Here is a 25,917-nt window from a genome sequence, read left to right on the forward strand (position 1 = left end):
GGATGTATTCATTCGTGTTCATTATGACTATAGCGTTACCTTTATCTGCTTTTAGAATTTTTATGTTTTGTCTTGTTTTAGGTTTTTTATGCAATTAATGTCTATTTTGTAAGGTTGTTTTCAGTTTTCTGTTTTGTGAAATTATGTTGATGGTTTTGTGAGAAAATTCTTTGAAAAAATCGTTTAAGATGTTTTTAGGTGTTTCTGGAAAATATAAATTTGTAATTTTACCTGGGAAGGTTGGCTGTTGGATGTCAATAAAATTATCTAAGTTGTCTTCTTTCTGTTGGTTGTTTTAGTTGTTTCCTTGTTTTTTGTTCTCTGTAGAAAGTATCACAAGTCTCCTGGCTAGGTCTTCTAAACATGTTTTGATTTCTATGGTTGGAATGTGCCTAGGTACGAGATACATCTACTTAACAAAGGACTCAACTTCGCTATAGCACCTAGGCACATTCCTTGCCATAAGTGATTGCTAGATGGAACAGAGTTGAACAAGACAGTCACTAATTCTGAGATTGTTGAGAAAAATTGGGAAGTTTGAAGAATGATAAAGAAACTTGAGTTAGATAATATTTACCCAAAGGTTTAGAAAATGGTTAAGGATTGGACATATAAGGTGACAAAAATTATACTAGTACTTATAGAGCTAATTGTCTTGCATCATTTGTGAAAAAAAGTTTTCACAGTCTGATAAAAGAAGCTTTACAAAGTCATTTAACAATTTAAAATTTTGTTCCATCGTAAGTAAGCTTTAGCAATGGGAAAATTTTGCCTTATTAATCTCTTGAGATTCTTTGAAGAGGGTACAAGTGTATATTTGGTATATCTGAATTTTAAGAAAGAATTCAAAAAGTTGCCACTTAAAACATTTGTTAAAATGAATTATCTTTGTAAGCCTAAGGGATAGGCTGGCTCATTTAATAGAAGAAAACAAGAAAAAGGTTGTTATGAATTGAGTTCAGTCAAATTGGTTTAAAATTACAAGTGGGGTACCTCAAGAATTAGCATTAGGACCTTTTCTCTTTTAGATTTATGTTAATGATGCAGATGAAGGAGTTATCAACAAATTGTTTAAATTTCTTAATGATATTAAGGATTTGGGTGTTATGGATGTGAGAGTACTGTTACTACTCCATTAAAGGATTTGGATTATTTGGTGAGTTGAACAAATAAATACCATAATGATTTATTTATAATAAATGCATGTGGGACATAACTGAATTATGTGTATAACTTTGATGAGAATAATCTTTATAGCATCATGAAAGAAAGGTATCTTGGTGTAATAGTCAATCAGTCTCGTAAGCCACCCAAGCTGTGCTTACAAATGCTTTGAAAATGAAAGAAACACAGTCTTCTGTGCAATGTAGATCTATTTAGACACATGTTCAGCAGCAACAGTTTAAACTGTGAACTCTCCTGCCCATATTCATGCATATCAGCTTGCAGTTAAACATTGGAAGTCTAAATTTCTTGACAGAATTAAGCCTGTTTGGATTTGCTTTACAACATTTCACTTTATTAGAGATAGAAATGTACTTATCATTTCTGTGATGTTTTATTACATCACAAGTATAACTGTATTGGCATCCCTTTTAACTACAGTATTCCTCTCTTTTGGTACTATATTTCTTTGGCTGTCAAAGCTTTCAGTCAGGGCAGATCTCACCATTTTTCTATGTGTCTATACATTTTGCTTTTTTCCACTGCTTTCTTAAATCCATGTCTTGATATGAGATGCTCCTTTCACTTTGTTGATCTATTAATAACAGTAACAGTCTTTCATCATTGGTCCATCTGGCAATCCTTTTGTCCCCACTGCCCTAGTGTGCTCCATATTTCTGTTTCTTTTTTTTTTTTGGAATGGCTGTTTGGGTGTGTTATGAGATTATTTCACTCTAACATTGTTGGATATTTGTTGGTGTTGTCTATTGCAGTTTGTTTTTTATTTGTATCACAGGATGTTTTTTCTTTAACTCCTTCCTTCCATCAATATTCTGCTTGTCTGACATCTGTGTCTGCCAAGTTCCTATGTGGTTAGCATGCTCTCAAGCAAACCCTGTTTTAGCTATTGGTTTCTTACTGTATCATCATTCTATTACATCTTGTTTCCTCCTTCTTGCCTGTTGTTGTTGTCATTTCATTGTGTATACTACTGATGCTTCTTACACTTTTTTCCACTGCACTTACATATTATTCTGCCCAGACCAGTATTTTCCTTTTTTGAATCTGCCACTTGGGAGGTTAATTGTCCTTTATCTTCTGTCGCCTTTCCTTCAGTTTCTCAGCTTTATGTTCCTTGAGACCCAGATTGGCTCCTGTGTTGTGTTTGGACTGTTTGATGCTGTTTACTGCAGATGACTTCTTTTTGCAGTCCTTGTCATGATTTGTTCCTACTCTAGGTCTCCTCTTTATCCAGGGATCTCTCTCCTTCTGTCCTTACTGAATGAGACTGTTGATTTTGTTTCAGTTGGTATATTTATCTCTGAATGTTGATGCTTGCAGGCTATTTCACATTTCTTTTCATTTGGTTCATCATCTTTTATATTATTTTGCTTTCCATCTTTGCTAGCCCTAGAATAAGATCTTGCAAGTGTGCATATAGATGAAACCCACATGCTCCTTGCTCCTTCCCTTCATTGTCTGGTTGTTTTGTCTCCTGCATGGTTTTGACTTGCACCAATTGCCATATTTCTGTGTATTAACCATTTTTGAAATGGTGACTGGTGTTGACTTGTTTGCTTATTCTCAAAATCTGCATCAAGTTAGGATAATGGAAAGCACTCAAATTATTTACCTTCTGTCTAACAGCACAAACTGTGAAATTGTCTGTTTCACAAGACCACTGTAGGTGTCCTTGTGGTGTAAAAGTTTTTTGAATTGTTTGATACAGACCTTACTACTTCCATGGACTATTGGGGAAAGAAGTGACTGCTCATTTCTTTGGCTCATTTTTGTTGGCTTTTAAAAATAGGAATTTCTGGGAATCCATTGCACTGTTTGTAGTGAAAGACCTTTCTGGCTCATGGTTTGTTGGAGATCTAGGCACTTCTGTGAAGTCTACACAACATAAATTCTACCTTTCCTTTTCTTTGAGAGAATCACAAGATACCTTTGCCACTTATCAGTTGCTAGCTGCTCAGTTAGTGGGCCATGGAGAATTCTCACTGGTTGGGCTTAGTGAAACTTGGTGAAAAGTGGAGAGGTGGTGACTCTGTCTGTGTAGCCCAGGGGTACCCATTAGAAGTGTAAGAAAAATATTGCATCATTCTCCAGCAGCTAATGCCTGTTCAATAGAGTTGAGGTGAGTACACACTGTACAGTCTGGCTGTGTTCCAAGTACAATACACATACCAGCTTGCCATTAACTTCTGTACAAGTGCTTGGTTGAGTGTTCTTATTTTGCTAATCTTTGTGACACTTGTGGCTTATTTGCCTCTCTTCCATTATGTATTGGATGAAGAGTATACCTTGATCAAGACAAGATTAGTTTCCCTAGGGTGTGTCTACATTGAACTTCTGCCATTAGGTGGGTATTGCACTTCGTGTGCTTTCCTGTGATTGCTGATTGGTGCCACATTCAAAGGCTCTATGGAGGAATTTAAAGAATAACTTTACCCTTCAGCATTTCATGGCATTCATATCTGGGAAGATTAAGGAAGTTTTAAAAATCAGGGATTGGACTACAAATATTAAGTAGTGCTATTGTAGTTTCTGATAGACTTTTGCAATATCTTTTTTGTTTTTACTTTCTTTGATTAAATGGTGTTAAATAAAGAATTATTATTATTTTTTTAAATTGCATCTCATTCCTAAAATTCTGTGATAGAAAACTTTCAGCTGTAGGCTTACATTTTGTAAATCACATAGTCAATGTACATTTAGGGGTATACTTTTCGCATATGGTTTGAAAAAAATTATTATATTGTCTCATGCTTTCATATTTGGTCATTTTAAAAATGTCTACATTCTGATAGTAAGTTACTTCCAAAATTTTTGTAAAATTGGGCTACTAAGCTAGGAATGTGTAACATAGCTATTATTGTTGAATAGGTTGAAGACTATACTGATATTAAAGTAGCCAAAAAGTATCACCTAGAGAATGTATTGAGAAAAGTAAGGAAAACAAGAAACTCCAGTGAGAATCTTGAAGACTGGAACGATGATGACATTGTCTGTTCTGTTTCTCCTCAGATGGGCTGCTTTTAGAAGAGATAAATCATTCAAGTGAGAAAATATTTAAATTTAATCCATCCCAGAAAGTGAAGGGCATAACACTGTTATTTACTTTTTATATCTGTTTATTTGACATGAAAATATTCTTTAAATGATGTATTTCATGAGTTAGACTTAACATGTTATTTCATTACATTATTTTACAAATTGTAGAGAGAGAGTAAATTGTGTTTTGTAGATTTGCAGTAGTTATTTTATTGTATTTTAATGAAGGATACAAATTAGTTAAAGACAATGATGTTTTATTACAGCCACAGTTTTTACTATGCAGTTTTTCTGTATTCAGAAAATTGAGGTACACACATTACATTTTAGGTTTTTTTTTTTTTGCAAGTTCAGGAATTAATGAATAGTGTTTTTTATTTGTTTAGCAGTTGGCAGGTGTATTTAATAAGTAAAAATATGTGGAGTGTACATTTTCATTTTGTGCCATTTACAAAATGTATCAACTTGGAAATTTTGCTGCATTATGCTTATTAGGTGTTTGGCTGATTTTCTTGTTCTGATTATAATAAAACTTAGTATTTTAATGTTTATTGATTTGCTTTTCCTTAATACCAATTCCATTAATGTGCATATGTTTTAAGTTCAGTTTGGTTTGTTATTAGGTTGTCTTATTTATTGAAGAAATTGGATAAAGAAAATGTGATGAAAAACAACAAGACCAAGAATACGGTGTCTCGTCTTTGACAATGAGAAAAGAGACTGTCATATGGGTAGAATCTACATTGTAAAAAAGTGTGTTTGTTTCATGTGCATAATGGTGTGTATTTTTATGTCTTGGACATATTTAACACTGTTTTTATCTGAGAGCTGTTTTCAGTTAAGGTGCTATAATAAACTTCTTCAACTTTGATTAAACCTCTTTTCATGAGCATCTTTTTTTCTCTGCATGTCACAAAATTTTAGTGAGTTACCATTAAAATTTGGTTAAAATACTTTTTATTACAGTATATGTTTAAGTTTGTCATAAATATATAGATGATAATCCAAGTTTTATTAGCATGTAGCTTAAATTCTTAGTTTTTACAAGGCAACATTAAAAGAAAATCTGAAATTCCCCTAGTAGGAAAATTGTAATATTTTAGGCATCTACCTTTTATTTACCTCAAAAAAGTGCAAAGTTTAACATAAATTACTTATTATAATGTTTTAATTGCTCAGACAAAGCATAATTTTCAGAGCCTTCAATCTTATTTGGTTGCAGAGCCATAAAATAGAAAATCAGACTGCACTTGCCATGCTCACCTGTCTCATCCTGTATTTCATAAACTCTCAGTGGTTGTCATTGACATTTAATGTTACATTATTTGTAACCAATGAAAATCCAAGAATTCAATCTATCAAACACTGTTTCCTGTACAAATAATTACACATTTTACTTCCAATTCCAGCTTTATTCCAACATGAGTCACATTGGCAAGCTTAGACAAATTTTTAATGGCTCTTATTGCATAGTTATAAAGTTAGAAAAATTGTGAAAGTTACAGAACATTGTCTGTTTTTTTACGTGGTGTGAGTATTACTTAAACATGGTTAAAAGGGCAATAAAATAATATAATTAAGTATAAACAGATGTATATTGTTATGAGTTTAAAGGTATTTATAATAAAAGTAGTTTGAGGTCACAATTTAAAGCCATTTTAGAAATTTTTGTTCACGTTATGAAGTCAGTCATATTAGACCAATCTTTTATACAATTAGGGAAGATATAACAAAAGTTGAAATACAAGGCTTTGTTAGAAAAGCATTTTAAATGTGTTTAGGAAGTTTCAGAGATTATGCAAATGAAATGAAGAAAATTATTTTTAATAATAACTTGGAAATCACTTTGCATTTGGACTAGTTAAAAAAATACTGGTATATTTGAATATGAATCTAAGTAAAAGTACTTCATTAAAGAAATGTCATTTTTTGTGCACAAAACACTTGTAATCTTTACTGAAAGACTGCAAAATTTTGTTGAGATGCATATACTGAATTAAAAGTTGTAGTGTGGAAATTGTAATGAGTACTCCATGGTTATAAGCTTAGTCGTTTAGACAGAGTTCATATCTGTAGTGTTAAATAACAGTTGTTTTTCTGTGTCTGTCAGCTTTAAACTCTGTTGATGTCAGTTAACTCAGGTTCATTCCTTCATTTTCTTGATAAGAGTTTAGTTATTGTGACTGACTTCATAACCACACATTAATTAGAGTTTTCACTCTGTGACTTTTAATATGTTTAGTGTATCTTCATGAAATTTGGCAAGCTTTCAGTAAATATCACAAGTTACCACAATGTAGGTTATCATTCAAATTTTCATATTATACATTATTTAATTTCTTAATTTAAAAGTAAATATTAAACAAATGCACCTAAACACCAATTTTTGTGTGTCATGTGGTATGCTGAATGGACCATTGGTTCAAATTAGATGTTTATAAAGGTAAAATACAAAGTCTTTAGTTATGTATGAATTAGGAACTCAAATTATTGATATTGACAAGGTAGAATATGAAATAAAACCTTGTATTTTTTCTGTTTGCTGACCCATCACTATATTTAATGAATCAAACACAGTGGCTTCTTCTTGCCTTTTTTCCATTTTTGAAAATAGACCCTCATATTCACTTATTTCCATATATAACATGTCAATAACCATCTAATTTTATTAGCCATTTTCAAGTATAATGGTATCCTCTCTTTCTATTGGGACAAACCTTCATGCTCAAAAGTTGAGTCTTTAGTCTGTTGGAGATTTCTGATTTTTGATAGATACAAATACAGTTTGGTAATATATGAGTTTTTGGTTATTCAAATGTGATGTAAAACCTAAAGAAATAATTTCACTTCTTATCTTTAACTAAAACAGTTAAAGCATGTAACATTATATGTACGTTCATATGTAAGCTTTATTATTTTATTGCCTTTTGAACTATATTTGGATGGTACTTCCACCACACAAGTTGTAAATCACTTGACAATCATGTAATGCACATTACATTATTTAATTACTTAAGACAAAGGCTACTTGTGAGCATACTTTAAGAAAAAATATTATTGTACATAATCTAAACTTATTAAACTTAATGAGTTTCTAAGTTTTATATTTTAATTACTTTTATAATAATAAATAAAGAATAGACATGAAAAAATAAATACTGTTCTTATGTGGATTCTTTTGTTTTTCTGTTGACTGTCAATGAAACTTAATACATTTTTATACTAATGGTACTACTTTACTAGATAATGTTTTTTTATAATCAAATAATGCACAGAAGAACACAGAATAGTAACATGCTTTAAATTACTTTAAATTTAAATTACTTGCTACAAAAATCTTCATTGCTCAGATAAACCATAAAATTTATAACCTTCAGTTCTTTTTGGTTAAAGAATTATTAAATAGAAAATCAGACATTCCTGCTACATCCATCTGTCACTTCCCCTTTTCAAGAATTTGTTTTTAGTTCTCTCTTACATTTAATTATATATCACATATAACCTGTAGAAAGTCAAGTTTTTTCCCTGTCAAATGACTCACTACATTGTATTGTACTTAGTTAAGCATTAATTTTACTTACACAACAACTATGATTCTCCTGGTAATCACAATGGCTTGCTTTGATGAACTTGTTATGGCTCCTGTTGCATAGTTAAAGGGTCAGAAAAATTGTGATTATTAGATGAAATTGTTTTGTTGCATGTTATGTGCCTACATTCTTTGGTACTATACTTAATTAAGTAAAAATATGTACATTACTACTATAAGAAAATTGGCTTAAGTGTCTTCAACAATCGACAGAAAGAAAAAAAAATAGATAAGTACTTTATTCTTTATTAAAGGTAAACATATGGATATTTTTTTGGTTAGTTAAGATTAAATTAGGTAAAATACAATTATATGATAAAAATGTTTCCTGGGGTATATACAAATTAGAGCTTGTCGTAGCTTGATTGTATTGTAATTTGATAGCATAATGTGAACTACATATGCCCAAGTGATTTCAGTTTAAAATGGTGAGAATAGTAGCAGTTAAACATGGTTCAAAGAGCAATAAAACGATAAAATTTAACTTTCCTTCTGTCGATGACTGGTTCCTGCTTGCTTCTTTCTGTTTACAGTCCAAAGACCACACTTCTCTGCTCCTACAGGATATAAAACAGGATTCCTGTTGACAGTGGGGATGATCATTCTTACTTTCCTCCTCTTATGTCCAATTCATTTAGTTGCAGGTCTTTCATTTTGCAACCTCAAGTCAAGTCCAACTGTTTCTTTGTCTTTGGAAAAAGCAGTTGAAACCTCCATCACTTTCTTTTATTGCTTGAGATGTTCTATTAATATTAAGGGATATGGGCTTCCTTGGAAGCTCTTATTACTATGAATCAAGCTCACATGTTCTCCGTTTGGTCAATACTCCTTGATCAGTGGAACGTTTCCTTGAATCCCTGGTTTAATAGTTAGACAAAGTTCAGACCATGTTGGAGATGCTGCTTGCTTCACTTTCTCCAGATTTATACCTGTTCATTTCCTCATATTTAAAAAATTGTTTTTTATCTTGACTTTAGGGAGGTTTCTATTCTGAGATCAGTCAAGAAGTCTTTACTCCATATCATTCTTCTCAAACCTTTTGTAGTTTGTCAAACTTTGTCTAACTTCCTTTTCTCTCATATGGGAGGTGGTGGTTATGATACATTCTGACATCTCCTATATGGCTGATTATGTCACTGAGCCAGGGGATACCTGTTCCAGGTCTCTGTGATTTTAAATTGTAGATCTCCTTTCTGGTCTCACAGTCACCACATTGTGGTTTTAGTTTCATTTTTTCCTGGCTTCCTTATCTGATGGTGAATCGTTTATCTTCTCTCATCATCATGGAGTGGTCGCTTCTTTCGTAGATATTACCACTCTGTATTTATTTTTGTCAAATCTATTGTCACAGCCCAGGGAATAACTCTGTATGTTGAATCTTTTTTGATCTATAAGAACTTCTTCCATGCTCATTTACCATGGCTGATAGTATACCTTTTAACGTTGGTTTCTGTGCTGTGGTTTCTGTTCTTCCTACCCTTTCATTCCTCATCTTTCTCTATTCTTCACCCAGTTGTGAGGCAAAGGTTTGTCCCCTTTGTTCTTATCTAAATATCAGAAAGTCTTGTTAACCTTACCATGTGCCATAGCACAAATATTGCTATTAGAGTGTGTTTTTTTCATTTTCAACCTCCTTATGCTGAAGAAGAGTTATTGAGTCTCATCTGCCCAGTTGAGGTTGAATGTATATACCTCATTCCATTTCTATGTTACTATGGCTTGCACCTATCAAACCATATTCTGTTTGTGCAAGTAACTATTTTCTGCTCATTTTGGATTCATTTCCTTCTTTTTGGGTGAAAAGCATACCTGTTCCAAAAATAATGTGGCATCCTCCAGACATGTTTCTTTTTCATCTACAATGTATTGGTATTGTATCTCAGGACAACTGGTATGGGTATTAACACTTTTACCAAAATAAAGCAGAGAACAACGTTTCAACCTTCTTAGGCCATCTTCAGGTTAACAGAGAGAGAGTTTGCAACTGACTGTTGCTGGGCACATCTTAGGGACAAAAGTGTCAACAGGTACAGGTTTGTAGGGAGCATTGCAGTTACATGTTAGATCATTAATTAGTATAGGTATAAAGGTGCTCCTTTACATTGGTTTTAGTTGTTGTATAATGAGGGATTCCTTGATTTTGCTTTTGTTTATATTTGTTCCTCTACTTAGTGTCTGGGTGTTTTTCATGGTTATGTAATGTTAAGAAAAAAAAATTATATGCACACACCTAGAGCAACAACACAGTCAACAACAAACAAACAATAATAAATCCCAAGATACAACAAATTACAAAACCTTACTCTGCTGCATACCATATATTCCTGACATCAGCAAAAAAAAAAAAAAACGTGTGAAGGAAACTTATAACAAAACACAACATTCCAGCAACCACCAAATTTATTCATAATCCAGGTACAAAAATAAAGTTCATACTATGTAAAAACTACACTGTCAAACACAAAACTAACATTATTTATAAAAACAATGCAACAACTGCCATTACTTATATATTGGAGAAACAAACAGAAAAATGGAAACCAATTTCAAAGAACACAAAAAACACACATTTTTGAACACTGCAAATCAAATAAACACTGACTCCTCCTTAGCAGATTAAGCTGAAACGTGTTGACTTGACATGTATGGATAAATATTCTAAGCCTAGAATACTTGAACAGTAAATGTAATGATTAACCACAAGTTGCCCATACACCTTTGGTCTGATAGACTAGTAAAATCCTTCAAGCAAAGTTGACTTTTCATAACCTATTCTAAAGCAGTCTTACTCCTGCTAGCCCTCACACTATATTAAACTACACAATGTTTGTAAGTATGTGTGTTTTCATGAGTCCAGTTTAAACTGTTTGTCATCTCTTAGATAGGATAAATGTATGACAGTTTTACATGGGAGAAATCAAAACCAAAAATTTGCCTCTCTAAATTAATCATGTGATTAAGCAGAACATATAGGATCATTGCTTGCTATTGAATATACAAGACTGTTAGTTAAAGAGTTGTTATTTAGTTGATTTAGTATTCAATGATTATTTAGTTTTCATAACAATAGTGCTATAAGTTAATCATTTTAAAAGCAATAGCTATGAGAAGTTCGTTCTGGAACTTAATACAATTTGTACATTGGATATGTAGTTTAATTGTTATACTAGGCTTTTGTAGTATTGTTGACATTATTTTATACCCAGCTTCTGAGTTTTTATTGTTATGTGTAATATTTTTGCTACTAGAGGGCTAGGTTGTTAATTATTTTTCTCTCGTGTGTTATGAGTGGATACAGCAAGGTGAAGGAAGTTAAAAACATTCAGTTGGTGAATATGGAGCTAGACTATATGGTTGTTTGTTTAGCCATAATGGGCAATTGTAGGAGTGAGTTTTACAGCAGTATTGTAACAACAGAGGTAAAGAAGAAGAATTTGTCTTGTGAAAGGATGTGTGGACATTGATAAAAACTAGACTTTAACCCTTTTGTGATGGACTTAGTATGATATATGCAAGATAAGTATTTATACAGTAACTTTTGATACAGTATGTATACCTTCAAAAAATTTGGTAGACTTTTAGTAAATGTTTTAAGTCTTTTGCATGTAAAAATCAGGTATTTTAATGAAGTATGTTTGCTAAAGATTTGTTTTTGAAAATATCGAATCTGTTTCTTTCCTAGTTCGAGTGCAAAGTGATTTTTAATGATGTGATTAAAAGAACTATTATTCTTCCTCAAAATCTCAAATATTATTTGTTTAATCTCTTAAAACCTATTAAATTTATTTGTTTTCAGTAAAAACTTTATATTTTGTCTGTTATTTTCTTCACTCTAACTCTATGAGATCTGTCAATTTGAGTGAAGTTGTAACCATGATTAAAAACAATTAGGAACTATAAATTGTGCTTTTTCATTCTAGAATGACTACAAATTATAAGATGAAAACATAAAAGCGCAGTCTGTATCTCATAACATTATGCATTTATATATATTTATTATTTTTATTACATTAACTTTCCAATTGTGCCCAGCTAACATTATAGAAGTTGCACTGATGTGGCACATTTGTACTTATGTTACTATATCCAATAATATGAAACTGCTCTTTAGCCTTAACAAAGTGATCTGTCTTAGCTGTGGTTTAATGAACTAGTATTTTGTAAAATACAGTCACATTTCAAGTATTATACATTATATATGTACATACATTATTACTCTTTACAAATGAGTTCTTAAACTTATTATTTTTCTTAAAACATACAATAGTAAATAAATAAATATAGCAACCAATTATGTCTTCTAGTTACAATGAAATTTGTACTTATTTACTGCTTGCCATAGATCACTAAGTCTTTTGAAATTTTGGATGTGAAACAAAATAATTTTTCTATGTTTTATACGTAAATTTGAAATAACCAACAAATCATAAATCGGTGTACTGATACCATAGAATTTTGTTATAATTTATCAAGCTCAGTAACTAAGCCGTTTTTTTTTATCTAAAAAAATATGTAATTTTGAACAGATTAACCTGTTGACTGCTAAGTATTTCAGCTGCTACGGCAACTCCGAACCAAGTTCAAAATACAACTCCAATGCTTCTTCATTTTGTAACCTTTTTCATGATGCCATTTTGGTGAAAGTGAAACAATATGTAAGTAGGTTAAATGCATGTATGGTGCTGACATCTAGCGTTGAAGTTAGGTATTACAGAGAACGAATTAACTCGTCCGTGGCACTGTGTTACCGATTGGCATGGACAAGTTATCTCGTCTACAGCACTGAATAGGTTAAAGATATAACCTACCCACTTGAAATCTTGGTTTGAAAGAATGGGGTAACTTTCTAATACTTTAAAATGGCTGATAAAGCCTTTATTTTAACCTTTTGTTTGGTTATTCACATGTTATATATTGAAGTAAGGGTATATAAGGGACTACTGTATTTGATTCAGTACATAAACCAGATTTCAACAAATAGCAAAGATATGAGGTTTTTATTTTATATTCTAGCTTTTAAATATCAGTAATTTGAGTTCTTAGTTCATATAAAACAACAGACTTTGTATTTGAACATCACAAACATATAATTTGAATCAATACTCCATTCAACCTACCATGTAACACACACAAATTAATATTTTGGTGTATTCTTCTAATGTTTACTTTTAAAATAAGAAGCTAACTAATATATAATATTAACATTTGTATCATAATCTACAATTTTATGCCAAATTTATTGACATAAATTCATAAAGTAGTAGTCTCATAAAATTTTGAATGCAAGTTCAACAAAGTTGATGACATCACTTTTGACCTGTGACCCATTGTGATAGGGTTATAACTCTAGATACAACTGTGGTAACCTGTGGGATAATGTAAATGAATTTATCTCTGTTGGTGATAAAATATGAAAGAATAATTTTTTTTCCCTTTTAGTTGTGTTCTAAAGTAACTACCAGGTTATGGGGACTTTTGATAAAAAATATATTCATTTATTAAAGCTCTAGATTCAAATGTGTTAAACAGTAATGCAACAAATTTGTGTACTTATGTTTGACTTGTTTTGAAGATGTATTACTTTAAAACAAGTGGATTGTGTGCTGTCTGTTTATTGTTGAACATTATTGTTAACAAGTTGCAGACACCTACTGTAAAGAATCCACAAGCTTATACAAAACCTGACAATAGCAATTAATATTGCACTGCCTGTAGTTCATATTGCTGTTTTTATTTTGATCTCGTGGACCATTATATAAGCATTGCATTTTATTGGCAAAGCAGTTGTGGGTAATAATGTTGGTCTCTGTCCTTTTTCTCCATTACATACAAAGTTGTCTTTTTATGTTGCTGTAACATCACTAGTTTGAAACATTTTTTTCACCATCTCCATGATCTCATTTTTAGACTGATTTCCAATCTAAGGTGTCAGCAATTTATAATGATGAAATAACATATTTCTGTGTACAAATAAATATACTTTACTAAAGGTAAAATTAAGACTGAATTGTATTTTATGCCTTTTTTACATGCCAAATTGTTAGATTTGATAGAATGAAACATATCCATTTTAGCTGTATGGTTATTATGTCTAACAGAAAGTAGTTAAAAATGAGAATCAGTTTTCAATGGCACTTAACAACAGTATGGAAATTATCAGAATGCTGCATAAACACATCGAGGAACATGGAACATATAGTACAGTGAACAGTATCTATGAGACTTTCTTGTAAGCAATAATGAGATAAATTCCAAATAAAATACTTTTGGTTGTATTGAGTTAAAACAAGTTAAAAAAATTTCATTCTTTGGTTCTTACTGATGTTAGGTTGAAACAGTTTGTATAGTCTTTATTGTATTTAGATGAAAGTTGAAAAATTACATGGAGACTTTTGTAAGTTATTCCTAAATGTAGTACTGTAAGAAGACACAGTTATGAAATGTACTAGGTTTATAAAAGTTTTAGTTCAGAACTTTATGTGTGTGTGAATAAGCTTATGAATTACAATATTGTGTGTGTGTGTGTGCATATATAGCCTCAAAGTATAAAGGTATACTGTGTAAATGTGTGTGTGTGTGTGTGCATATATATATACATTTATGTGTACATATGTGTATTAACTTATAATTTCATAATTTATCTTGTGTTTTTCATTACAATCTAATATTTACTTTGACTGGTACAACTGGAGACTTAGAAAATTATTAAATTTTAAGAAAGTTGGTGAAACAGGAAATTAGAACATTAGAAAATGCTGTATGAGAAAAGGTAAAAATGTAAACATTAACAGTAAGGATTTCTTTAAATATATTAAGAATAAAAAAAATGTTAAAATGGGGATAGAACTCTTGAGGGATGATAGAAGAAGGCTAATATCTGATTATCAGGGGGTGACTGTGTTATCACATTTTGTTTTTTTGGGGGGGTTTATTAACAATGATTGAAGCAATATTCCATATCTTGAACAGTTGATACGTGGAAACAAAATTAAACAAGATGACTGCATTAAATCTGAACTGGATAAACAAATGGGCAAGTTTAAAAAAACACAAGTCTCCTGGGCCGAATAATATTTCTCCAAGGGTTTTGATGGAGGTTAAAAATTATATATGTGAGTCATTTACTTCTATTTTTTTGTCAGTTCTTGAACTGTGGGCAGGTACTAGAGGATTGAAGTTAGGTAATGCAACTCCTTTTTTAAAGGAAGGTGATAAAAATTGTCCTATTAATTACAAACCCATTATTCTTACATTGGTTATTGGAAAAGTTTTGGAAAGTCTGATAAAAGATGCTTTGCAAAGTCATTTAACAAAGTTTAAAATCTGGCTATATAGTCAACATGTTTCTACAAAGGAAAAATCTTGCCTTTCAAGTATTTTGATGTTCTTTGAAAAGGTTACAGCTTAGATAGATGAAGTTATGGTATATATTTGGTGTATTTGGATTTTTAGAAAGCATATGACAAGGTGCCATATAAATGGCTTATAAAAAAAATACCTCTGTGGGTGTGGCAGATGAATTAACAAATTAGATAGAAGAGTGGCTGGATGGAAAAAAAAGGGTTGTTACAAATGGAGTTCAGTCACACTGGATTATTGTTACAAGTGGGGTACCTCAAGGTGTGATCCTAGGACCTTTGCTTTCTTGGATTTACATCAATGACAAAGATGAAGAAATAGTCAATAAGTTACTTAAATTTGCGGATGTTATAGACTTGAGAGTTGCTAGCTGTGTAAAGGATGCTGCTGACTTACAGAAGGTTACATTTCGTGAGTTGGGCAAATAAATGGCAGATGGGTTTTATTTATAATAAATGCAAGAAAATGCATGTGGGTTATCATAATTGTAATGATAAATATAATTTGGATGGGAATAACTTTAACAATGCTCTGAAGCAAAGGGTTCTTGGTGTAATAGACAATCAGCTTCTAAAGCCATTGAAACAATGTGCTGTTGCTAGTGGTAGAACACATAAGATATTAGGTTGTATCTGCAGAAATATTGAATGCAAGTCTAAAGAAGTTATGTCATTGTATGAGTCACTGGTTAAGCTAGATTTAGAATATTGTGTTCAGTCTTGGGCTTGTAACATTAGGAAAAACATCAAATTTTTGGAAAGGGTTCAGAGAAGGGTTACTAGAATGGTGCCTATAATGGAGTGGTTGTCATTTAAGGAGAGGCTGAAGTTTCTCAAGTTGTTTTTCCCTAAAAAAGGAAGAGTTACGGGGGATCTGATTGAGGTGTTTAAGGAAGTTTGTACTATTGATGCATCTTTTCTACATATTTAACAGTGAGAATAGTAGGACTAGGAGACACAAGTATAAATGTTGGTAAGGTATGGGTCATCTTCAGCTAAGACAGTTTTATGTTTCTAACAGTGTGGTTGGTCTTTGGAATAGGTTGCCTTCACATGTTTTAGAGGTAATAAATTTAAATGAGTTTTTTGAAAGATTGATAAGAACGATAAGGATTGGCTTTTAGGTTTTGTTTTTAAGGTAGTTTAGAGCATGGATTAGCCAAGATGGATCAACAGGTTCCATGTTGTCCTGAAACATTATGAAGTAAATTTTTGTGTGTTATGGGCTGTTATAATTTAAATGTTATAGAATGTTTCGAATTATAAGATATAATTATAAGATAAGGATTGGCTTTTAGGTTTTGTTTTTAAGGTAGTTTAGAGCATGGATTAGCCGAGATGGATCAACAGGTTCCATGTTGTCCTGAAACATAAAGAAGTAAATTTTTGTGTGTTATGGGCTGTTATAATTTAAATGTTATAGAATGTTTCAAATTATAAGATATGGATTACAAACCCCTAAGTGTGTTAGTGCTAACTTTATAACAAGACTGTTTTGATAATGACATGCTATTCATTCTTTACTAAATGTGGTAGAATGAAAACAAGGAAAGGCTTGTGAAGAGTGGTATACAGGGTGTTCCAGAAGGCTGGAAACCTATGGAAAATATACATTATATTCTTAATGTTAAATACATTTCTAATGTCAGTTATACATATTTCAGGAAAGAAAATACCATGATGGCACAGTATAGTAAGGATTGATATGTGTGTGGCTGTTAATGTCATCCATTTTGAATAAAAAATTAAGAATAAATTGTGTACTTTGTCCTATAGATCTGGATATCTGAGGCACCTTGTGTACAGGAAGCTGTAAAGATAATGCTTAATGTGTTGAATATTTAGTATTTCTGATGTTAATTTGTGTTTCAATGGTTTCTCATGTGATTACTAAGTACAAGTGCTACTGATGTTATACTCATATATAAAAGTTATGAAGTTTTTACATGTTGATCAGTTAGGATAGCATGTAATTCATGTACACAGAAAGATTCATTATACCTACGTAAGGTTTCTTTTTGTATTGGAAGTTCCATCGGCCAAGTCGGAATTGTTATTAATAAGATAAAGATTAGGTAACACAGTACTAGAAATTACTATTTTGAACTTTTGTATAAGGGGAAGAAAACTGCTGAAAGTAAATTTAAGAGGATATATGAGATTACAAAATACAGTTAATAATTTATTTTATGTTTCATCATTTTTCACAGGTAGGAATGAAACATCTTAACACTTTTACACTTTTAAAGGATAGATGCATCAGTTCCTTGTATCAACATTTGGGAAAAAAGAATGCAAAACAAAATGCTCTTCAAGACATGATTCCATTCTGTGCTGATGGTGAGAATCTAATGTTAAAAATCTGGGCAGCGGAGGATGAATGTTATAGATTGTAAATGCTGTATTTCTTACCTGAAATATGAAAGAGCAAAAGTCATAATATTTTGAATATTTAAAATATTTTTACATTGCTGAAGCACATACTTTGAAAACAAGTCATGTAATGAGACTTTTGACCATGGATTTTCAACTGTTTATTACATGCTAATTACATGCTGTTACAGGTGAGAATGAGACTTACAGGAGTGTAATGGTCATAAACAAGCATTTTATTTTCACAAGTGATTCTCATTACTATTTTACTCTGGGTTTTAAATGGCGAAGGTGAATTGTAATCATTATATTATTTTGTTTGCTGGTTGGAGAATAATACAAGCTATTAATTATTTGTATGTGTGTGTGTTTTGTTTTCACATTCTGTTTTTACTTGAATGGCATTTACATGCCATAAAAGCATCAGAAATATTTTTTAACCTTTTTACTGAGGGCAGGTTAAAGAGCACCTTTTAGAGAGCTATTTTCAAAATTTTGTTAAATAACTTATATGAAATTGACATAAAATCTTAGTTGTTAATTCAAATTCTAATATTATACATCTTTCAACTTCTTAGTTTAAAAGGAAGAGTAAAGAAAAATTTTAAATATCAATTTTTATGTTTCATACCATACAATGTGTGTACATGTGGTTAGCAAATTAAAAACTATAATTTTGGATATAGGAAAGATAGAATATAAAACAAGAACTTTCCACCTATTTGATTTAGTGAAATGTTAATATATTTAGTCGATCTAGTGGAATGGCTCCTCTCACTACTGCATTCTTTGAAACCTCTTGTCTAGTTGCACCTATTTCTTTTGACTAAGTGTTTACCACCAGAAGAAAGAGCAGTGTCCTGTTACATAAATCTAACAGTTGATTATAAATAACTTGTGGGAAGAAGTCATAAATTTTGCTCATTTCACTCTGTTGAAGTGTGATAACTTCCTTTCTTTTTTCGTTTTTGAATTTTCTGCAAAGCTACTCGAGAGCTATCTGTGCTAGCTGTCCCTAATTTAGCAGTATAAGACTAGAGGGAAGGCAGCTAGTCATCACCACCCACTGCCAATTCTTGGGCTACTCTTTTACCAATGAATAGTGGGATTGACCATCACATTATAAGGCCCCTATGGCTGAAAGGGCAAGCATGTTTGGTGCGACGAGGATTCGAACCTGCGACCCTTGGATTATGAGTTAAATGCTGTAACCCACTTGGCCATGCTGGGCCCTGTGTGATGACTAAGCTGTTGTTCTGAACAATATGAGATTTTTTAAAAGTCAGATATAGTGTGTTTCAAAACCTACATAAATAAAAGGGATTTTGTGTGCACTGATATATATGGATAGGCAAAATGTTAAACTTGACAAATGGAAGAATAATACCATATCTTACCATTCATTTATTCTGAATGAAGGTAAAAATCAGTTGCATACTTTATCCTCTGATACTGAAAATACAATTAAAAAGACTTGGAAAAACAGTCTAATAAATAATAATATGGTAGAAGCAGAGATGATTTCTGGAAATGCATTTTCACAGAAGGGAAATATATTGCACGTGGATCTGTAGAAGACAAAATTTCCTTGGGTTTAATAGATGCCCAGAGAAGTTCATTCTTATTAGATACCTCGTTAGAACAAGCATCACCTCTTGGAATTGTAGAGAAACAAGTACATTCATACAAAATAGTACTATCTAGTAATACATATTCTACTGAGAATGCAGAAAATGTGGATAATTTTCACTAGAATATGCAGTTTCCAGTTGGTAGTAGTATTGATCAAGGAGAAGAAAAGTTGAAAGAAATGACTAATTTAAAAACCAACATTTCTGATATAGGTTTAGATATACTAGTGACTAGCCTGTGATTTGAGAGAGGATCTTATACCATTTTCATCCTAATCAGGATTGGAAAATTTCAGCTTGCTAGGCCAACAATCATTTTATATACAGTATTTCCAGAACTAGCTGTACTTTGAGACTGCTATAAAAAGTTTTCTATTAAATCAGATTACTTATGTTTTCCAAGATGTATGAACACATTAGGCAGTGACTTCCAATATTGTGACACTCCATAACTTGTTCCCAAAGGTATTAAGTGGTCAAGAAGTGGAAAACCAGTGGGTTGAAAGGAGACTCCCATACTCCATTATTGAATCCATGCCAGTCAAGTGATTTTCCAACTACTAGTACCTCTGTTATTAAATTAGAAGAACAAACAGTTGTTGAGCATTTGTATTGGATAACTGATGATTATGATAAGACATTCAATTCTTCTTCAACATCACCAGGGTTTGGAAAGAACATGGATGTTATGGTAAATAAAATAAACTCTAAAAGTACAGTTCACAGTAAAAAGCAAAACAAAACTTCAGAATAAACTTTATTTGGACTGCATACAAAATAGTGATTTTAATTTAGAAGAGACTAATTCACAAACTCAAGAGGAAATTATGAAAGAATTTTTTTTACAATTCTAAAAGTACTAGTTGTGCATTACAACTAGCTTTTTCTGATGCACTCAGACAATTCAAAGGGTGTGGGAGAGCAGGATTTTTTAAGATTGCAGAAATTAAGCAAAAACGGAAATCCTGGATCTGATAGTTTCATGAGACTCAATTTTATGTGCAATGGTGGGAACAGTGCCATCTGGAGGTCTGCTAATGGCTCACTCTTGACATTGTGCCTCCCAACAGAGAACTTGGTCCATTGTGGCCAGTGCTTCCTGTTGTACTGTTCCTCAGTGTTCCTGCTGTCTTAAAGGCAAAGATAACAGGGAAACTTGGTGAAGCCTCCTTAGAGATCCATCAGAAATGCCACCATTTTGAAGTCTCCGATAACTTCCAAGCCATACTCCTCATACTTCAAGGCTTCTAGCAAGGTCTTGATGCTGTTGTATTTCTCTTTGAGGTGCACTGAATGAGCCAGGGGAAGAGATAGATACTTGTTTCTGTTATTGAGCAGCACAGCTTTGAGGATCTGGAGGAACTATCAATGAAGAGGTGCCACTCATTTGGGTTACAGGCAATTCCAGTTGCTTTGCACAGACCAAATACATTGTGGAAGAAGCAGAGTCTCTTGATGAGTGAAGTTCTGTAACATTCTAGAAAATTCTTGTAAGTTCAAGAAATTTCCTATCAGCTACTGAGCACTGAATCTACCTGGAATGTTCTAGAAAATGGCTAAATTAAAAATTTCATTATCTAAGTCACAAAAGCAAAGTTTGAAGAGAAAAATAGGTCTTTTCCATTTACTTTAGGCATAAGTAATTGGAAAATAACACTTTCTACCCAGGAACAAGAAAAAAAAATTTGTTACACAATGTTATTCACTTTTTAATCTGCTTGTAGGCAATGTTTTGAAGGAAGAAACTTGAACAGAAAGAGTTCAGAAAGTGCAGGTGTACTTGCAAATGAAAAAAAAAACAGCTGTTGTTACTACTCCATTGTAATTAACTCTATACACATTTTCTTGTTCTTGAGATATATTTCATTTGAATTAAAAATGTTGACCTTGAAATATTTGTGGAACCCTACATTTCAAACTGGACCAAGAAAGTCTGCCTGAATTGAACAGGTGAGCTTAGTGTTTTAGTGCAATCAACAGCATCACCTCATAATCTGTGTTCTCTCACAGCAGTGGTTGGCTGTTACATTTAGGCAATGTCAACTTATACAGCAAACAATATTATATTCACCAATCATTTGAATTCATGACTTCAAAACCTGACTTAAGACTGTTTTTACACAAAATGAAATTTTATATTGATTGTGGTTTGAAAGTTTATGTGTATGATGTTACGTAACCTAGTGACTTGTAATTTTACATGTGTTTAGTTTGCAGATTTCAATTAATATTAGCAACCTTATGCTTTTAACTGTGGATGCTTTCATAGTATTTTAAATAAATCTTAAATGAGGAAAATTCCTTTGAGATTTATTACTTTCTTATAGGGGAGTTATAACAATAGTGAATAAAAGTTATTAGTTTAAAATGATATTGTTTTGTCTTTAATTAAGGCTCAATTTTCATTTGAAAATCTTCTAGTAGAAGGGTAAGTATTTACCTGCTTAGAATGTGTTTTAAATGTTTTGTTGGAATCCTTACTGTATTAATAACAGATATTTTTCATAAATATTTCAATTGGCATAATATTTAGTGCTCAACAGAACCAAAAATATTTAAAGTTTACTTTCTTTAGTTGATGTAGCTGCTGTTGGTAGAAACAGTTGCAGTACCACCAAGAAACCTTCAGCTTTTATCATGATGGCAAAAAGAACTACAATTTAATGCCAGAACTGTAACATCACAAAAATATGGATGTTATCAATAAAACAAAATTTTTTATTAGAAATTATAAACATTTTCATTATTAGCTTTATAACTAATGGTCAAAAGAATTTTTTTCCTGAATTGTTTTTCACTATATAATAGAAATATATTGGGTGTTTCAAAAGTCATGTAAAACCATTTGGTGTGTTGAAACAACATCATGATCACCCTTGGTATTTGTGGGAATGAAAAGAACTATCAGACATCACATTTAAACAGTTTTAAACAAATCACTTTGGTCTATATTGTGCATGGTCAAATTGGTCTTCATGGACTTTCACAACATGTGTCCCTGGATGTTTAAATACAGTCATCTGAGTCGTAGAAGTGACTTTTCAAACACTCAGTATATTAGATTAATCCACTTCTGATTTCCTTACTGCATATTTGCACATGGTTTGTTGTTTTTAAGAATGTCTTAATCATACCTACCTGCATGAAGTTATGGATTTATCATTACACATATCACTGTGACATAAAATTATACTGATTTTATAGTTTCAGTGTATAAGACAATAGTTTAACTGTATGGTAATGTTTTGTTCAGTAGTTTTTTTTAATAAAGCAAATTGCTATTTATGTTTAATTAAAGATTACCATTAGTGAGTCACTTTCTAAACAAAGTTCATGTGTTATTTTCATACAATAAATATCAGAAATTCATTATGTTGTTTAAAGTTCTTTTTTATTACACATTTACTCAGATTTCTAACTTGTTTTACAATTTAAGATTTTTAAAAATATGTTTTCCTGTAAAGATAGGTTTATCTGTTTTCAACAGCATTAACATAATCTTAGGTTTATATTAATAGCATTTTCATTCCTTTTATCATAAGGAAAAGATTCCTTCACTTCAAAACAGTGATGTTTTGCTATGAAGTATTTGGACCACTTTATGACCGGGTATATTGTTATTTTTTGTCACTAATTCCAAGACTAGTATAGTATTTATTTTCTGAACAGCCAAGTGTCTTTTAAACACAAAATTACAGACGTTGATGAAGAAGTTGTTTCATAAGTTTACTGGCAGATCAGTGTGTCTTTTTAGTAGGAAATCTTCATAACTGGAAGGATGTTTATTGATTGATATATTAACTTGGAGTAAAAGGTTGACATACTAGGTTTGCACTATATTTATGAGACAACTTTTTCATCAGTGTTTGTGGTATCCCTTTAAAGAGGACAGTTACCTGTTTGTATATGTCAAAGAATAAGATACTACAAGAATGAACAGTGTTTCGACCTTCTTAGATCATCTTCTTTATTAACCTGAAGATGACCTAAGAAGGTCAAAACATTGTTCTTTGCTTTATTAGTAAAAGTGGTGATATCCATACCAGTTGCCTTGAGATACAATGAATAACAATGTACTCTTCCCCTATTTGCCTCTGTATATCACTTGTTGTTTCCAAACTTTTGACCTGCAGTTTATTTGTTGTAAGAACTAAATATGTCAGTAGGCCTATGTGCAAATATATGATACTTCATGTTTATATGGTAAAGATATTCTTGTGATTAGTTACTTTGTAATCACGTAATAGAACATGAAAGGATGTCATAATTTATTATATTTAATGCAGATGATAGATAAAGTTCTTATAGGCCTCTTTTTTTTTTTTTTGTCTTTGAAAATTAATTACACTCTTAATAATAAATTCATTCCAGTTTTGGCTTATTTCTAGTAATGAAGTGCTAAATATAAATGGATACAAAACAACAAAGAAGTGAAAGAAGTTTTCAGTGTTATTGTATTTGCTAGCACTAAAAAACATATTGATTAATGGAACTTTGAATGCAACAAGTTTATTGTTAAGATGATTAAACATATGGAATAATGTGTGTTATAATGAGGAGAATAGTCTACATTGATTAAGTACATAGTATAAGGTATAGCACTAAACTGATGATTTATTAGTGCTTTTTTATTTTACTTGCATTCAAACAATTTTTATGTCCTGCTAGATTCCAAAACAGTTGTAAATACTATTGTTTTACAAGACGTGTATAAAAAAAAACAATTGTTTAAGTAAGTTATAAATCTCTTGGGCCATACCATCATTGTTACTTCTAACATAGTACTCAGATCTTTCTTGAGTACTTTTGCAGTACTCAACGTAAGTCTTAACGTAAGTCAACTGAATTTTGTTAAAAGCCCCTGCTACATATAATAAAAGTAAGGATTCCCGAAGTTTCTCCATTGTACTGACATGTATTGTTATTAAGATTTGCTCAGTCTGGAGATACTTATTGGGGACTATATTTTATTCTTTGGCTTATAGCTTTATTAGTTTAATGTCAAACTTCTACTTGTGTTGAACATAAAAATGCACACTGATCATGAAATGTTTAAAACTTGGAATAACTAAGAAGTTTATATTTAAGTATGAACGATTTGTGTTCAAGAAACTGCCTTGATGTTATTTCATTAGTGGCCTTCTGATATTTATGGTTATGTTTTTATAATATTGAGGTATCGAAAGGAAATTTAAAATATGTAATTATGAAGAGAGAATAAATACCAATTTGGCAAACTTGAAAACTTGGATGTTATTTATTGGATCTCTTATTTTCAACAACCTGTTAGGTTGATTTCAAAACGATAGTGTCATGGAAGAAATATTAGAGACAACGTTCTGGAAAACCTTGAACACTTGTCTCTGCGAAGAGCCTGTAAGAGAGCTCTAAGTTTTCAATTGGCTTTTGCATCACGTGTTGCCCTGTTATCACTAATGAACACAGTTTAATGCTTTTATCAATAACATATTACTATAGTTTGTCTGAATGCATGGCTAGGTTTAGTTTATACTGTGTTAGGTTGTCATTATGTGTTCTAAAAATATTAACATGTTTCTCAGACATTTTCTTTGTAGAAATAGAAATATGTTCCTAAAAACAGTGATTTATAGCAAAGTGCTTTGAATATACAAAGTTGTATACAGCAAAGGATGGTTAGATAAAAACAGTTAATATTGGCTGTATCAATAATTCAATTTATTATTTATTTACCCCTTTCTCTAGAGCCTATGTGAATGCTATGTGAACTTTTTTTTTGTTTAATTTTTTCATTATCAAAGGTTTTACAACAGGTGAACAGTTCCAGTTTAGTTAAGTTTATTGACTCAGTACTTTTGACAATGATATTTATTATAAAGTACTGAATCATTAATGTATGGTTTTACTTGAAGGTTAGTAAAATTTATTACATTGTAATGCTCATAAATGCTTACTTGTGTTAAGTATTTATTGTGAACTCACATTGTAGCAGGATTTTTTGTGTTACTAAACGCTTTTTTACATACAAACAAACCTTGTCAGTTAAGAAGTTTGTTTTGGAATTTCGCACAAAGCTACTCGAGGGCTATCTGTGCTAGCCGTCCCTAATTTAACAGTATAAGACTAGAGGGAAGGCAGCTAGTCATCACCACCCACCGCCAACTCTTGGGCTACTCTTTTACCAACGAATAGTGGGATTGACCGTCACATTATACGCCCCCACGGCTGGAAGGGCGAGCATGTTTAGCGCGACGCGGGCGCGAACCCGCGACCCTCGGATTACGAGTCGCACGCCTTACGCGCTTGGCCATGCCAGGCCCCAGTTAAGAAGAAAATCAGCCTTTTTTTTTTTTCTTCCATATACACGCTGCCATAATCATTACTTATATTAATTTTGAGGACTTTTTTGTTTTTCTATGATAAAAGAAAACGGGTCGAGTAAGACTGGAAGGTGGTCCAAGGGGTTTTTGACCTGCTGAAGTAGTTTGTGAATGGAAACTTAAACGTTTTAATAAGAATGTTCAGGGATTGGTTTTGGTTTCAATTTCACGCAAAGCTTCACGAGGGTCATCTCTAATTTAACAGTGAAAAACTAGAGGGAAAGGCAGCTACTCATCACCCTTCACCGCCAACTTTTGGGCTACTCTTTTACCATCGAATAGTAGGATTAACCGTATCGATATAAAGCCTCCATGCGATCCTCAGATTACGAGTCAAGTGCCCTAACCACCTGGTCATGCCGAGAGATTTAGGAAAAAGAACGGAC

At 31.9% G+C, this 25,917-nt stretch overlaps 2 long non-coding RNA genes across 2 annotated transcripts; both read left to right on the top strand.

Annotated features, from left to right (window-relative positions):
• The first annotated feature begins 849 nt into the window (after window positions 1–849).
• LOC143233071 (uncharacterized) lies at window positions 850–5,097 on the top strand. The gene is made up of 3 exons (XR_013017949.1): window positions 850–1,156; window positions 4,054–4,227; window positions 4,845–5,097. It is a non-coding gene; the product is annotated as an uncharacterized LOC143233071 (long non-coding RNA).
• Window positions 5,098–13,406: 8,309 nt separating this feature from the next.
• Window positions 13,407–24,417, top strand: LOC143233072 (uncharacterized). Its single transcript, XR_013017950.1, has 2 exons — window positions 13,407–17,508; window positions 21,748–24,417. It is a non-coding gene; the product is annotated as an uncharacterized LOC143233072 (long non-coding RNA).
• Window positions 24,418–25,917: the final 1,500 nt, after the last annotated feature.

This window comes from Tachypleus tridentatus, chromosome 12 (assembly GCF_004210375.1).
Source record: "Tachypleus tridentatus isolate NWPU-2018 chromosome 12, ASM421037v1, whole genome shotgun sequence".
Taxonomy (NCBI): Eukaryota; Metazoa; Arthropoda; class Merostomata; order Xiphosura; family Limulidae; genus Tachypleus; species Tachypleus tridentatus.